General features: G+C 35.8%; 2 long non-coding RNA genes across 2 annotated transcripts in view; one reads left to right on the top strand and one right to left on the bottom strand.

Moving 5' to 3' along the window:
* Positions 1-16,292, top strand: part of LOC139998816 (uncharacterized) — a 76,827-nt gene that overhangs the window by 60,144 nt on the left and 391 nt on the right. The window lies entirely within an intron of this gene.
* The window catches only part of LOC119718637 (uncharacterized), a 40,187-nt gene that overhangs the window by 5,209 nt on the left and 18,686 nt on the right, over positions 1-16,292 (bottom strand). Inside the window, exons 2-3 of the long non-coding RNA XR_005269772.2 lie at positions 12,440-12,522; positions 4,214-5,857 (exon numbers count right to left, since the gene is read on the bottom strand). This is a non-coding gene — a long non-coding RNA (uncharacterized lncRNA). The remainder of the gene's footprint in view (positions 1-4,213; positions 5,858-12,439; positions 12,523-16,292) is intronic.

Genomic DNA, 16,292 nt, shown 5'->3' on the forward strand with positions numbered 1-16,292 from the left:
ATTCTGTTTTGTAAATATATTTTTTAAAAGAACCAGCTGCATTGTCTTCTCTAATGGTTTCTGTTGCTCACAGAAGTTGGTCTCTTTTCCTTTGCTTTTAGCAACATTTGTCGAGAAAATACTTCATTCTGCCACCCATTGTTGCCATGATTTGTGATGGAACATTAAGGGAAGAAAAGAAATCACTAAGAAATAAGTGCTTCAGCTGTGTTTCCTTCTGATAATTAACCCACATTGCAGTGGTAGTGCAGGTGATGATTTCTGGTTATGTTTTTTCCTTGGGTTTTCAGAAAGGGTTTTTGTCCAGTGTTAGCTAAATGACAGGTGACTACTTTGCATTCAAGTCCAACTCTGAACAGTCTCATTCCCAAATTTAGAAAATCTAACTGAAACTCTATTTAAAGAAACAATGTAGGAGAGTGGGAACAGGTAAGGTGACACTAAACGTGAATTTAGAGTGGATACTTTATCTATTTGTAGATAGTTATGCCACTAGAAACTGAAGGAATAATGTATATTATAGCAAGAAATATAGGTTTCTGAATATTATATGTTAGACTTGAAGGTTCAAATTGGGAGGCTAACTCAAAAAATCTTACCCCTCTTTTGTCCCAAGAACCGTATTTCGTTGAAAATATGGGTAGTACTTTACTAAAGGGGTAAAGAATGAAGGATTAACTTTTTCTTTCATGCCTTTACTAAAATATTACCTTAAACTGCTTTTGCCAGATGATTAGAGACATCCAAAGTGTGAAGGCATTATTGGATTCATGCTCAGTGGTGTCCCTCTGACTATTAATGAGCTGTCTTTACTGGATGCACTTGCTTTTGCAGATTCTTCACTTAAAAATACATAGGAATGTCTGTACTTTTCCTGTTTGCTTTTCACAGAAGGGGCCCATTCCTCCTCCAAAAATGCATGAATTATCTCAGGAAAATCAGTAATGCAGCCATTCATCCTTTACAAATGCAGTGTATGACTTGTTTGTCAACAGATCCACAAGGATGCTGAATGGATTTTGAGTTTTCAGACTACAGTAATTGTTTGCTTTCTTTTATCATTTCTTCTCTTCATGGTAGCTCTTACCCACTGTATTCCTAAGACATAAATAATTCAGTTGCTTTGATATGATTTAGTGTGATTTTTTTCAGACTCACTGAATTGTGAAACTAAGAAATGGTTAATCCAACAACAGTGTTTACTTTATAAAAATGAAAGTGGTGTTATGGATGGCAGCTCTAGAATTCTTCAGATATTTCAAAAATTTTTCTGTTCTAATCTACAGAAATCAGCTTGTGGATGCAAGGGATAACTCTGTGAAAATCCAAGATATGCTGGTGATGTATTAGCACATAGATATGCACACAGTGCATGCAGGTTTGTAACTATTTAGCACAGAGAAAGAGGAACAGCTAGGTCACAGTTGTATTGTTTATAGGCCTAGTCTTTAGATAGCAACAGGTACATCCTGATTTATGTCTCTGAAGGACTAGGTCCAGTACGGATGAGGAGATCTCCCATTACTGGGGCTCTGCCTTGTTGCATTTCAAGGCAAATTCAGTTTTCAAAATGTAGTCTGAAAGCTGCAGGGATACAATAGTAAAAATCGGTGGGGGGATAAAAAGGGTCAAAAATGTATTTGGGCTTCACTGCAATCAGTAGGAGCTGGAACAAAATAAGGCACTTAGGGGAAAACATAGGCCTGTATATTGAAAGAAGTAATGAGAAAAAGAGTAGCCAGTGCTGGCTGGCACTGGGAAGCATACTTTTGTAATAAATGACTAAGTTAAAACTTTTAACTTATCACTGTCTCCAATACCATTCATGTTTATAGTTACTGTAAATTGTCATCTTCTCTGGTGGTCAGCTGGAAATAACCAACTCACATCAAAGTGGTCAGATATCAAAACAATGCTGGTCTTATCACTGTTAAAAGTACCTAGGAAAGGGCAAGGAAGTTATGCTTTTCTGCCTACCAACTCACGTCCAAGTGGTCAGATATCAAAACAATGCCGGTCTTATCACTGTTAAAAGTACCTAGTAAAGGGCAAGGAAGTTATGCTTTTCTGCCTACCTAAGGATCTTGAGGGTAGGTAAGTGCTGATGAACAGTGTGGGAATACTGCTGTAATCCATTCCAGGCTGCTGTTAGCACACTTCCTGTCAGTATGGGATGAAGAAAGACAAGAGCAGCAACTGGGAAATCTCTTGAGGAATATGCTCTTATATGTTTCATCCTGACATTATCTTCCTTTTTTTTTTTTTTTTTTTTTTTTTTTTTAAGCAGCAGAACATCTAGGATGGCAGGATTTTGGTACATTTTGTAGGGATGCTCTGTGATGGGAATGGATGCTGGTGCAAGTAATGAAATGGGGTGCTATTTAGTAGACTATTACTTTGGTCCCTCTGTCCTATCCTGATTTGTACCAACCGTAGGCTCAACAACTACATCACCAAATGAGATTTAGTTACTTATAACTTGCTGAACAGTGCTGAAATTTCTAAAAGAAATATTCTCTTTACTGATAAATACCCATATCAAGGTTGACTGAAAGCAAAGGTTAATCTTTTTCTTCAAACTGAAATATTATAAACATTTATACTCCCCCCCTTTCAAGAGGAGGTGAAGAAGTCTCTCTAATACCTTTCTATTTTATTTCTATTTTATTTCTTTTTTCTTTTTTCTATTTTAGTGTTCTTAGATGCTTTGAAGTAAATCAAGCTGTATATGAACAGAATCAGACAATGGTCTGTCTAATCCATTATCCAAAAAGATGCTTGTAAATGTAAGGAATGTTCCAGCTATTCATGTCCACCCATATTCATAGAGGGCTTGAAGGGTAAACCCTGTCTCTGATATCTGGGGATAAGAGAACAAAGGGGTTTCAGACTAACTGCTAACTATTGTAACTATTACATTATGCAAGTCTCTGATATCTGTCCAAGAGATTAAGGAGAAGGGGAAAGCTGAAGGACAACTAAAAGACAAAGCTTGGGGACACTGAGCTAGTCTCTGATGTCCGGCCAAGATGGACAAAGGAGAAGGAAAAAGACAAAGCCTGGGAGGAAGACTATGACTCTTCAGCATGAGAGACCTCCAGAGGGACCACTGGAGACTGGTACTCATGTGCCAGTGGGAGGGTTCAGATTCTGGGAACTAATTATAATAACCCTGCCTTTTCTAGAAGTACTAATGAATATGTATTAGCCTAGGAACATAAAAACCAGACACCTGATGTAACGTGTGTGTGTGTGTTGGAGGAGCCCATACTCCCCACACACCCAGCGCTGTTTACTTGCCTTTTATAGACCCCATAAATAAATATTATAAAGCTAAATTGAGTCAGAATTTATAACATAAAGAAGACACAAAGTGCTTCCTGTGGAATCAGTTGTCTGCAGTGGCCATGTGTGTTCTTATACTCTCCCTTCATTGATGTGCCTAAATGTGTATACGCTTTTTCTTACTACTGTCTTCTATAAAAATAAAAAATAGGTTATCATAAAAGAACCGTCTCACTAACGAGACCTATAAGTTCCAGTCACAATTCAAACTATCTCTTCTAGGGAAGCAGACATACTTTTCTTCTTCATAAAATTTTACACTTTTTTTCCTTTTTGTCAGGTGTTTCCTTTGTCATAAAATATTTATAATTGCATTTTACTCTTATTGTTGGGTTTCTTTTATTCCTTTCTGATAGTAACAGTGGAAAATTTAATTGGTTTCACCTTGCAGAGGCAGTGGCAGATCTCACTCTCCTTTAAGGGATGTATTTGTCAATTAAATAACTTTGAATATTTATTTGGGAAGCAACTCCCAGATACTGTTCATTGTGCAAATGCAGCGTGTTATCTTAGGCATTGTAGTGACAATATATTACCTTTTTTATTTTTTTTATTTTGTTTTCAAAGAAAATCAGCTCTGTGTTGCAGCACCAGCAGGCTGTTCTAATCTCTTTAACATTGTCGTGGCTTTACCCGGCTGGCAGCTAAACACCACGCAGCCGTTTGCTCACCCTCCCCCCTCCCTCTCTGGGACGGGGGAGAGAAATGGAAAGTGAAGCCCGTGAGTTGAGATAAAGACAGTTTAATAAGACAGGAAAATAATAATAACAAAATAATAATAACAATAATAATAATAATAATACAATGGTGATAATAGGAAAGTAATAATAGTATGTACAAACAAGTGATGCACAATGCAATTGCTCACCACTCGCTGACCGATGCCCAGCCTAACTCCGAGCAGTCCGGCCCCCTCCCCCCGGCTAGCCACCCCTATATATTGTTTAGCATGACGTCAGATGGTATGGAATACCCCTTTGGCTAGTTTGGGTCACCTGTCCTGGGTCTGTCCCCTCCCAGCTCTTACTGCACCCCCAGCCTGCCCGTTGGCAGGACAGAGCAAAAGGCTGAGACGTCCTTGGCTTGGTATAAGCACTGCTCTGCAACAATTAAAACATCGGGGTGTTATCAGCACTCTTCTCATCCTAAGCCAAAACACAGCATTCCACCAGCTACTAGGAAGAAAATTAAATTCTGTTCTAACTGAAACCAGGACAAACATCCTCTGTGAAAATAGGCTGAGTATTCCCTGGGAGGATTTTTGGAGGGCTAGATCATCCTATTTCCATGTATGTTTGCATAAAGTAATAGAGAGGTGTAAGAAACCTTGTCTCTGTTTTCTGCAGAGGTCAAAGAATTCAGCTCTCCCTGCTTAAAGACAATTTGCCTGTAGACTAAGTGTAATTATTATTATTTTTTTTTTTCTGGTTCTTTAAGTGTTCTGTTCTTGCTAGGAAAACAAAACAAAACAAACAAACAAACAAAAAACTTTTTCCATTTAACTTTCTGACTTCTGGTCTTAAAACTTTCTGGTCAATCAAAACTCTAAAATTTGGACCAGAAACTTCAAAATACTTCAGAGGCTATCTCAGATGACAGATATGAAAATCAGAATAAGACTTAGTGGGCTGGAATAGTAAATTAAATCAGAATGCATCCAATTCATAATCAAAACAAAGATGTCCTTGTGATTTACCTGAAGTTTATTATCAGGAAAGTTTTCTGTTCAGCAAAGCATGTATCTACATTAATAACATTTTCTGTTTTAAATTAACACTTTTTTGGTTCCAGAGTATTCATCTTTAAGTTTTTGATCAACTGTAAAGCACAGAATATTGGATCCTGTTATATTCACCTACTCCATTTCTCATGTTCATTGTTTCCTTCTCCTCCCACTAGTAGTGCACATCCATCTAAAAATGGAATTGTTTTTATACTAAAAATAAAATTAAAAAGCTCCAAGGGCTTCAGCTTCTGTTGCATTCACAATTGCTCACCCATTCCAGTTTGCGAGCAATCATCATTTAACACAAAAGTGAAGTCAAATTTCCTGAAAAGAAAAAAAAAAATTAAAAAATGCTTGATGACAGAATGTGTTTTCCTGTAAATCACTCAGATGGAGCAAGACACAGTGATTGTAATGCAGGGCTGACATTCTTTTACACTGTACAGTCATCTAATTTTGGTTGCCATAAACACTATAAATCAGTGCACAGTATAACTGTGCAAGGCAGTTTAATACACCAGACTCTGAGCCTGATGCAAGAGGCCAGCAATAAAACATGTAGCTCTACCTCAGTCACTTGTTTACAGCTTGTTTGTTGGCTTTCTAAACTTTCTCATGGTTCACACTTGACATCAATAGGCATGGCAAAGGCAGAATAAATGAGCAGTGAAAGAGACTTCCTAGTAGTTGAACCTGGTCAAATAGCTTCTGGCAGGCCATGACTGATGCAGGGTTTCACTTCTTCAAACAATTTCAATATGGCTTTTCTTTTTTTTTCTTTGCATCCTAGAAATAATTTCAAGACAGTTAGTGTTTTGATGACTGACATTAGAAATTCATATGGCTTAAAGCTGAAGTCATTGACTACTCATGACTGACTCTTAATGTTCTTGTGACATTGTTCTTAGGAGTTAAATGTGTCTCTGCAATTCCTAGGAGTAAGTGGATGACTCTTTAAGCCTTTGATGTTTTTACTGCTTTAGATTAACATTGAGGAGTTCAGACATTCATATAAAAATATCTTACCAGGGCCTCTAATTTCCTAACAGTGTTGTTTGGCTTGTGAGAACTGTCTGTGTATGGTTTCTCTATCTTTATTCTTGTTTGGCTGGGTTTGACTCTGTTCCATTCCTGATCTGTATGTATTGTGTAGGGAAGTGAACATCAACAAACTCTACCATGGAGAATGGAAATCTTGATTACCATTTGTTACTGTTTGATTGTTACCCATAAATCTCAGTTCGTTTCTTTAGAGAAGGCATGAATAAAAGTACTTTTATCCAATCTTGTTGCTCCAGATCACCTCACTAGGTCTCTATTTAGGGTGCTCTTATTCAAGGTTCTTGCACATCACTAAGACAAATGAGAAATTCTCCAAAGACTTTCTATGTCTGAAAGTAGAAGTCCAGGTTAAAATTAGTCTTTTATCAAAAATGCAAGTCAACACTGAGTACTTCTATCACATACCAATCTGAATATGCTTTGATTAGCCACATCTTTGATCCCTATAATGCACAAAGTTTATAGATGTACATATTTTAGGATTCCTGCTGGATTATCAAAACAAAATCTGTACCTGGCAATAGAAAGACATTGTTATTGTTGACCTGCTCTGCAGGTATATTTATATATATTTACAGTTATATATATATATGTCTGCATATATATATGTGTTTGTATCCACACACACACGTACACAGACCTTATTGCTTTCGTTCAATTTTAAGGACTTTGAATGACTAGAAAATGTGAATCAGCTTGTAAGCTCCTCATAGATCAGCTGGATAGTTACAGCTTTGTGTATTTAGGTTTTGAATACAGAAAGATGGTAAAAGGTTTTTCATTTTACATTACAGTTCAAACAGTACCCTGGTGGAAATGAAAAGAAAAGATACATTAAAAATAAAATAATTCCTGCTTTTGTCGGTTTAAGTCAAAACCTGGGAATATTTAAAGACAGACCCCTACTAGTTTTTCAGCTCATTGTGAGTGTTCATTTCAAAATACATTACAGTACATAGGATTGTGCTCTGCTCTAAGATGTTTTTCAATAGTTTAATATAATAGAACGCGTTAATAAAGATGGAGTGACAATTTAAATACAGAAGTTCATTTTTACTCATGATTTACAACTGTCACTGATTGTAAAGTTGGATATGTAAGAGTAGGTTAACTCTTTCATGTTCGTTATGGTCCACAGATACCAAAGATCTCTAGAAATAAGTGAAATTGGGTTACGCTTTCCTGTTGTGTTGAGATGAATCAGGAGCCCTGGTAGTACTGACTTTTAGTAAGATGTGGATTTCCAGATTTCCAAAGTCACTGAATGCTTTTGAAAGATAGAGCCTCTTTTTTTTTTTTTTTTTTTTTTTTTTTTTTTTTTTTTTTTAACATAGAAAATGAAGACCCAGTGAAGTGGCTTGCAGAAGGTTATACAAGAGAAATAGAACCAAATCCCTGTTGTCTTAACTCTGAACCCAGGATTCCAGCAAGATGCTAACAGTGTCTCTGTGCTGATAAATTAAATCGTATCATCTGTGCCAGTAACATAGTTTGTTTTAGGCAACCAGGCTCTCTATTTGTAGAACAGTCATGGAAAAGAAAATCAAATTTCTTATGTTAGAGCCTAGTTCTTTTAGATTCTGAGCACTTTATCTATTCTCTGAAGTCAATGATAATTCTCTCTTCTCTCCCTTTTCTTAAAACTGAAGTTTTGGTATTACTTAAAGAGAGAGGCCTGTTGCTGATGTTAAAGAAACAAGGACTGTTAGAGAAAGTAAATGTTTCTCAAGGTAACTATGACAGCTACGGAAATTTTCCCCAGCATACACATATTATTGACTACGTATGACAGAAGATACAGTGGAAAGAACTAAGATTAATCAGATTCTACTGAGCCAAATGGCATTTGACACACATTATACAATATCTGCATATGTTATTAAAACTACGAACAAGTAAATGTCATTTCACATTCCCATTTGGAGCATGGTCCATTTTAAAGAACAATAATTATGTAGATATTACATCTGTGTGTTTTTTCAAGATGTCAAGGGATGCAGATTTTTATTTACTTGTGCTTTTAATCACTTGTCCACCCTGTTGGTTACTTGTGATTGAAGGAACAGTGTTAAGTGGGGCCTATATGCAAAGTCTGTATTGCACAAAATTATCATTTTTTTTCCATTATCTTTACCTTTGTCTGACACATCTGTCAGTTCACAACAGATCATGAATGGTCACCAGCCACCTTCTCCCTTCCTGCAGCCTACTCTCTCCCTCTTCTTATTTGTTGGTATAAGCCTCAAAAAGTAATCTCAGTTTATCTTTCCAGTCCAATCCAATGCTATTTAAATTTGCTAAATAGCCATGTACTTGGAAAAATATCCAAAAGAGCATTCTATATGATAAAATTTTTATCTTCTTGAGAATGTGTTAACATCTGTAAATTTAGGATTTAGTCTTTCCCTGCTTGAGTGGAAGGCATTGTTAAGGTTAACATAATATCACCCATTTGATGAAACTGTCCGGCCTGAGAGAGAAACTACCTAGATGATTATAGATAGATTACATTTATAATGCGCTAACAGAAGGAAGCCCAAATATGTCATAAGTATATAGCAGTGCTTTTAAAAGACCTAATTTCATAAAGCTAAAAATAATTGAGTCACATTGATTTAGAGAAAGAATTAAGACAGAAAATTTTGAATATTTCAAGACCGTAAGAATATTTTTTTCTAGGTGCTATGCAGAAATATTTTGACAGATGAGAAAATCTCATATAGTGATAAAATATTTTCCTATAATGGTGATAATTATGGTAGACGTTAAAGAGCAGACACTAAAGTGTCATATTTAAGTTGGCAAATCAGATTAGGCTGTATCCTGGACTTCTAAAATGTTGGCCAAAAAACTCTCTGCACCATTATTATTGATTATAAGTAAATCTTAGAATACCAGGAAAGGAAAGAAACAAAGGTATTTCAGTGACAGTATTTAAAGAGTTTAGGGGGACAGCAGGAGGAGGAATGTATATCTTTCTGATGCTGAGGGAAAAATAATAGAAAACATACATAAAGAATGTGGCAAGTCTATTGAAATAATGTCATTTCATTCCAGGAGAATATTCTCATTTTTGAAAGTACAATAGTCTAATTCCTTTCTGTGTGGATAATTTTAAAATATTTAACTGTATTGAGGCACTCAGAAATTTCACTGCACTCACTCTGAAGCAGAAATTTTCATTTCTACTGGTTGCATGAGTACCCAATGTGCAGGTGCCCAGGCTGTCTTGTTTTAGAGGTGGGAGATTCAGCTACCCATCACTTACAAATCCAGGGACTCCAGCCCAAGAGGAAGGCAGAAGACCGACTTGACTGTCTGTTCACATGGTCTCCACTCTGAGCTTCAAATGAACTGGCACATTATCAGAGCAGTCTCACAACTTCTGACCAGCCACTTTTTCTTAGGTATAGAATCACAGAATGGCTTGGGTTGGAAGGGACCTTAAAGATCACGTAGTTCCAACCCCCTGCCATGGGCAGGAATGCTACCCAACTAGATCAGGTTGGCCCCATCTAACCTGACCTTGAACACATCCAGGGATGGGCCATCCACAACTTTTCTGGGCAGATAGGCATCATCCATTTTTATTTTAGTAGAAGGCTCATTTCAGTCTCTTCTTCTTTTGTTGGAAATAGATGAATTTGAGCCCAGGACAAAACATTTGTAAGATATCCTAGTCTTCATTCAATGAGAAATATCAAGCCCTGCTGAGGATACAAAATACCAGGTTCCAAATAATAAGTTTAATTTTGAGTGTTCAGTGGGCAGAGTTCATGGCAGAGTTAGGCATTTGAATGCAGGGCAGAATTACAATATAAATTAAATCTGTCCCACTTAAATATTTTTGTCTGAATTACATGTATATTTAATATATAGCTGGACCATCAGTTCTATTTTAGGACTGGCTGTAGAAATCTTACATTGATTTAATTTGTAACATCTGGAAAAAGATCATGACAAATGTCATGACTCCAGTTTTATAGCTCAGATATGAAACAACTTGTTCAACACTGTTCTTCTCACTCCTCTACCAGCCTTTCCTGAAAACCACAGAGAGCGTGCAAACTCGGATACAGTAAATGTTTTTTACAAGTTTTGTTTTCTTTTGTTTTGTTTTTAACAATCATTTACAAATGATTGTTACTAGCAATATACACAGTGTTAGAAATGGATGAATGTTTGTTTTTAATGGCGCTTACATCACATGTTAAATTATTCTGATATTGCCATAGAATAAGTTTGTAGTCTGAGAGATGTGTTGTTTTGCAAATCATTGTATTACTGTGTTTGTGGGAACTTGATTCTTCAGCTTCAAAATAATTGCAAAAATTACTGCATTGTTTTTTTATCTGGGAAAAAATAAAACAAAACAAACAAACAAAAAAAAAACCACTGTTAACTATTGGGAAAAACATCTGGGCAAATTTTGTGCCTTGGATAAGTTCTGATATAACCACATTGACATCATTACCTAAATGTCAGCTACAATGCAGCATTTGTTGAGGAATATACTATTTCAGCACATGGTATAGGGAGATGTATAAGTATATATAGACCCTGCCAACTTCTTGCCTCATTCCATCTCAAACCTGACTCATATTACTATTTTTTTATAGAGTGCTCTGTGCTCTATTTCTCCAGCTAATTTCATGTGGCTAACTGAAAATCACATAGTTAATACAAATATATAACCACAGATCATTGTTGTCTGCAGCTCTTGGGGTACACTGATTAGTGATTAAGCAGCAACAGCATTGATAACACTTTCTAGATATTGCTGACATGTTAAATTTCCTCACAGAAAGATGTTTCAGATGAGGGAATTAGTAGCAATAGTGGGAGAAAGTGTTGCATGGTAATTGATGTAAATAGTGTGGTTAATGGCTTTGCTAAACCAAAGTGGCATGTGATTGTAATGGAAATGCTACACTGGTTGGAAAACAAGATATTAATTTAGAACATAAGGACAAGAAGAAATAATGTTTGGGGACTGAGTAAAGGGCATTCGGCTTCTCAAGGCTCATTTCCTTTTTCTGTAGTACTCCATTAACCACAAGATGCTATCATGATTTTTAATGACCCCGATGTTTTTGCCTCAACAACTGTGTCTGGTAGACAAATCCAGATACCTGTGATGGTTCACATAATTGATAGCATAGTTTCTTCGTGCCTGCTTTGACTTCATTCTTTAATTTCACATAAGAATCTCATTGGGAATCATCAGCACACAGGAAAACTGAATTCTTTTCTGTTGTTCTCATCATAGTATCAAGTGCCTGGAACCAAGACACGTTTACACCAATGTTTTACATTTAATGGTTTTGTGCATTTTTTTATTTTTATTGAGTAATATTCTAAATCAATTTTCAAAGAGTATATCCATATCTTTTAAGGAACTTGATAGTTCTGGAGTTCCTATTTTTTTCTTTTTAATGGGATGAGATGTTTTAATCTGAGGTAATCAAATCTCCCGTGACAATTTAAATCATTTTAGGAATGCAGTTTTCCCAAGAGATGCCAACAGGACTAAGGTATGAGTAGTAATGTTCTAGTAAAGATACTTTTCATCTTGCTATTGCATATTGCATACTTCTCTGTTTTCTAAACTGTAACACATGGTATTTTTGTATGCTGGAAAACCACTGCCTTATTTAATGCAGATATTAAAAAAGACATACCTAGAAGTCCTTGTTTTGCACCATTATGATCGAAAAATAAATATAAATATAAATATTTACATATTTATGTTGCAGCATTGTCCAGAAGTGCCCATCAGGTGTCATAAAAATCCTGTCAAGGAAAAAATCTCTGTGCCCTTGCAGAAGACTGCTGCTGCTGTTAATGAGTTGTCTGGAAAAAATCAACCAACTGGGCATAATGACTGAAATATGTCAGCTTCTAAACATTTAGTGATAGCTAGTTACCATAAATTTGAAACCTGACCTTAATACATGCATATGATACTTCATACATCAGCTGCTACAAGCAAGTTTTAGGCTTTCCTTTACAGAAATAGGGCTTTAATTGACAATCCCTCATACAAACCTTGTGCACATCCTTGTTTTATTTAGATTTATGATAATTTAAAAGTGTACTTTCATGTACTCATAGACAAGGAAGATTGTAGAAATTAATTACATTTTGTCAGGAAACACAGAAACTTTCATGCTTTAGTGGATGATTCTGATCATATTTATAAATGTAGTGACCTTTACTAAACATCCACCAATGAAAGTTTATCCAATCCTCAAGAGAATGAGGGAGAAAGAGAAAAGTGTGGAAGGAAAACTCAACTTTGTATACCTGAAAATACACAGCATAAGGTGATTCTGGCTCCTCCAAATGTCTGCATGCTATTTTGTTATTAGTGTGGGATGGAACCATACCTGGAAACAGCAAGAAGTGGCTGAGAAATTGAATTATTCTTTGGACATAGTTATAGAAAACAAAGAATGAATACATTTTGAAACTTATACAATAAATTTATAGAGATGCTTTGTTTCTACTGTGTTTTGACATGTATATAACAGAGTCTTAAGGATGAAAATCAAGCACATGCACAACTTCAGTGTTAATACTTTCTTATTATGGCGACACTTGTGGTTTTCAGGCACATACAAACCCTACCATGACCTGAAAAGGACATTATAATTGCAGGATGCATACATGAAGAAGGGACATAGCTAAAAAAATAAAACAAAACAGAACTACATCAAGAAAATTTAAAAAAACAAAAATCCTGAACAAACAAAATTTTGTAAAATAAACTGAAGCTGTACTACCAACAAGCATGGAACAGATTTGTGTAACAGATTGCTTCAGGACTAAATGACGATCAGAAAATGGACCCAATTTATTATCCTCTGTACACATTATGCAAACCATTTGGGTATTGACCTAAGGGGTAAAGGTGGTTATGCCTCATTAAAAAAAAAAAAAAAAAAAAAAAAAAGGAAAGAAAAGAAAAGGATTATCAAACATACTGAAAAACACTGATAGTGGAAATTGTTTTTTTATTAATCCATGCCTAAATTCCCTGTCTGTAATTCTTGTGACCTAAATAATTGTTCTATGGGAAACCTTAATGCTCTATAAATTTTATGCATGCAATTGTTATTTACTTTCTTCTGTTGGAAAGACTGCACCACCTACTACTTAGACACCATTAAAAATGCGTATCAAACGTACAATAAATTGTCTGCAGTTATGCTGCTGGGTTTTTCTTGAACTGCTGTCATCAACAGACTTTGCATTCAATGATTCTATCTGTGTGGTTCTGGTCTGCTGTTGGCACTGAATAATAAGTCCTTTGGGGCAAAAGGAGAAACGGCTGGCCAAAAAAGTAGATTCAAGTACTACGTGATAAAATGGAAAAAGTAAAATTAAAAAGAAGTGTCCTGTTTCCAGTAGATTTGAAAGAGCAAAACAATACATAGCCCGAAGCCAGTGAAGTCAGTGGAAGCCTTTTGGTTGACTGCAATTAATTTTGTATAAGGTTGACTCTGTGAACAGGTGAATGTTATTATGCCTGGCTGTTATTTAGGACCCTGTTTTATTAGCAAGAGAATTACTGAACAAATGCTGGTCACCTGATACTTCAGCAATGATTTGCTGTTTAATATTTTTATTGGTTGGGGGTTTGGTTGATTATATTTCAGTGTTTTTTTGTTTTGTTTTGTTTGTTTGTTTTTTTGTGGGGGGGAGGGAGTGCAGGGCATGGCATATGAGATGTTTTAGAAATTATTGTAGAAGAAAAGTATGGTGAGGGTTAACTGCCTGGAAAATTCAGGTGCTCCTTTGTTTGTTTGTTTGTTTGTTGTTTTTCTCCTCCTTCCTCTCTTCCCCCTCAATGTTCTGGCTATATGAAGCTGGAGATTCACAATGGTTAAGTGACTCTGAAATATGTACAAGTGGGTTCCTCTGCATGGATCAAATGGTAGGGTGTGTTTTATTGCTAGCAAATATCAACTCTGAACATTATTTTTCCTTATAACATTTAAAAATGGAACTTGAGTGTCCTGCAGAATTGGGATCTTCTGTAAATTATGCAGCAGAAGTAGTAGCAGTAGAAGTACATTGTGGGACTTAAAAGCCATGCAGTTGTTCTTGATAAAGTACATTGTGATATCTTGCAAAAGTTTTGATGTACTTACTAGGAGTATATTCCAATCCCACCTGTGGTTTCTACTGGCTCTGGTATTCTTCACTGCCTGCTTTAAACTGTTATGGAGTGTTTCTGTGCATGCTCCTAAACAGGTGCCATCTATCACTTCAGGGGCAAGTGACATTCCTGTGTAGAGATGTATCTTGTAAAGCACATTAGGATCCTTTGGGATGAAAGGTGCTATTTAAATCTGGGACTTTATTATTTTCTGTCCACCTCTACAAATAAATCATCTCACAAAATGACTGTGGAAGAAATTACTCTTGCATAAATGAATTCATCCTGATCTCCCACAGAGTGATGAGAGAAACTTTATAATAACTATGAAATTGTTTTACAACCAAAATATTGCAATGGTTGAGTAGTTACCTACTTGTGACTTTGATAATGAGTTTTTGAAAAGTAACAGAAAATGTTTCTAGAAATTGGAAAATAAGATTAGCATATCTGTTATGTAGGATTCTTTGTTAAGTCAAGCTATTTCTCCTTTGGGTGATAATCGCTGTGCCATTGTTTATTATTATTTCATATTGTCATTATTTGGCTATTAATAATTTATAGTAAAAGCTAATTCTTTTTGCTATGTAAATGCTTTCATTCTTATTCATCTGTTCATTATTCCACTATTAATGTGATTCATAAATACATTACATTTAGATCCTCTTATAGGAGAAGAGATTTGCTACTATACATGTATTTTCCCTTTTGTTTGGATGTGAGGTAAAAAAAATAAAAGGGTGAAGGCAAGGGAGGATGTCCATGTTTTTTAGGGGATGTAACCACACTTCTGACAAAAAGCAGAGGTACAGTAATAGCAAATGACTCCTATGTTCTCTTTAGTAAACTGCTAGTCATGTTTTATGAGATATCAGTCTGTTGTGTTTGCCATGTAAGTATAATGGTTCACACATTTCCAGATGCATGATATAGGTAGCAAGACTGCAATTTGGCTTTGCCATTTTCAGAGGAGCTTGCTGAAAAGCTTTCTCCAGCTTTTCCAATTTTTCAGTATTGTTTTTTTGTTGTTTTATTTATTTATTTTTTTCCTGAGTTACCATAACCTATATTCTCGATAACAGCACTTTAGGAGCTTACAAGTTTACAAACTGTTTGAATATCATTTCATTACATAAGTTGAAGGAGAATAAAACTATTCTAAGACTTCGGGGGTTACACAGTTAAAATGCAGTGAGCTTCTAGGAGAACAGGCTTTTGTCTGTAGGCTATTTCTTCATGTTTACCCCAGGTTGCTAATGACTAAAATTCTGTTGCTATCTGGCTTTCCAGTTATGTAAGTGAGATGAAAAATGGAGATTCATACCATTCTTCTGGTTAGTTGCTGAGTTGTACTGTTACTTGTGCCTATGCTACCTGAGTCTCAGCTTCCCCGTGTCAATGCCTGCCTTAGTTAAAAGGAACTAGTGATCTGGCCAGTGCCTAATATGCACATTTGTATTCTGTCCTATTAGATTCATAGCATTATTCCAATCCTAAAATTTACCACGTGGTCATTCAAGGCTTTGATTCTACTTCATACAAGTAATTTCTTTGTGTTTTGTGGCAGCAGCAGATTGTATTAGCCCTTTGCTAGGTTTTGTGTTAGCAATTAGGAGCAGTGTGAAGGTCACTTCTTGTATCATGGTGAATGTTAGTGTTCAGGAATTGCTCATAATAATAATTCCATTGGCCCTTATTTAAAAAAAAAAAAAAAAGAAAGAATATCCAGCAGAATGCTGATTAGATTAACATAAATTAGACCTTACATAAGGGAAACGTATCCAGGAGCTTCATAAAACAAACACAACCCTGTAATACACAATAAATGTTTGTTCATTGTCTTTTGTATTATAAAAACAAGGAGTTCCGTTTGAGGAGCGGGAGTTGCGAAGGCTCCCTGCTGAAGTAAGGAGCTGTATAATACTTGGCTAGAAACTATGAAAATTCTTTTGCTTAATGTAACAAAAAAGAGAACCCCCTCCCCTTCTCTCCTTC

The sequence above is a fragment of the Anas platyrhynchos genome, chromosome 16, assembly GCF_047663525.1.
Source record: "Anas platyrhynchos isolate ZD024472 breed Pekin duck chromosome 16, IASCAAS_PekinDuck_T2T, whole genome shotgun sequence".
NCBI classification, from domain to species: domain Eukaryota; kingdom Metazoa; phylum Chordata; class Aves; order Anseriformes; family Anatidae; genus Anas; species Anas platyrhynchos.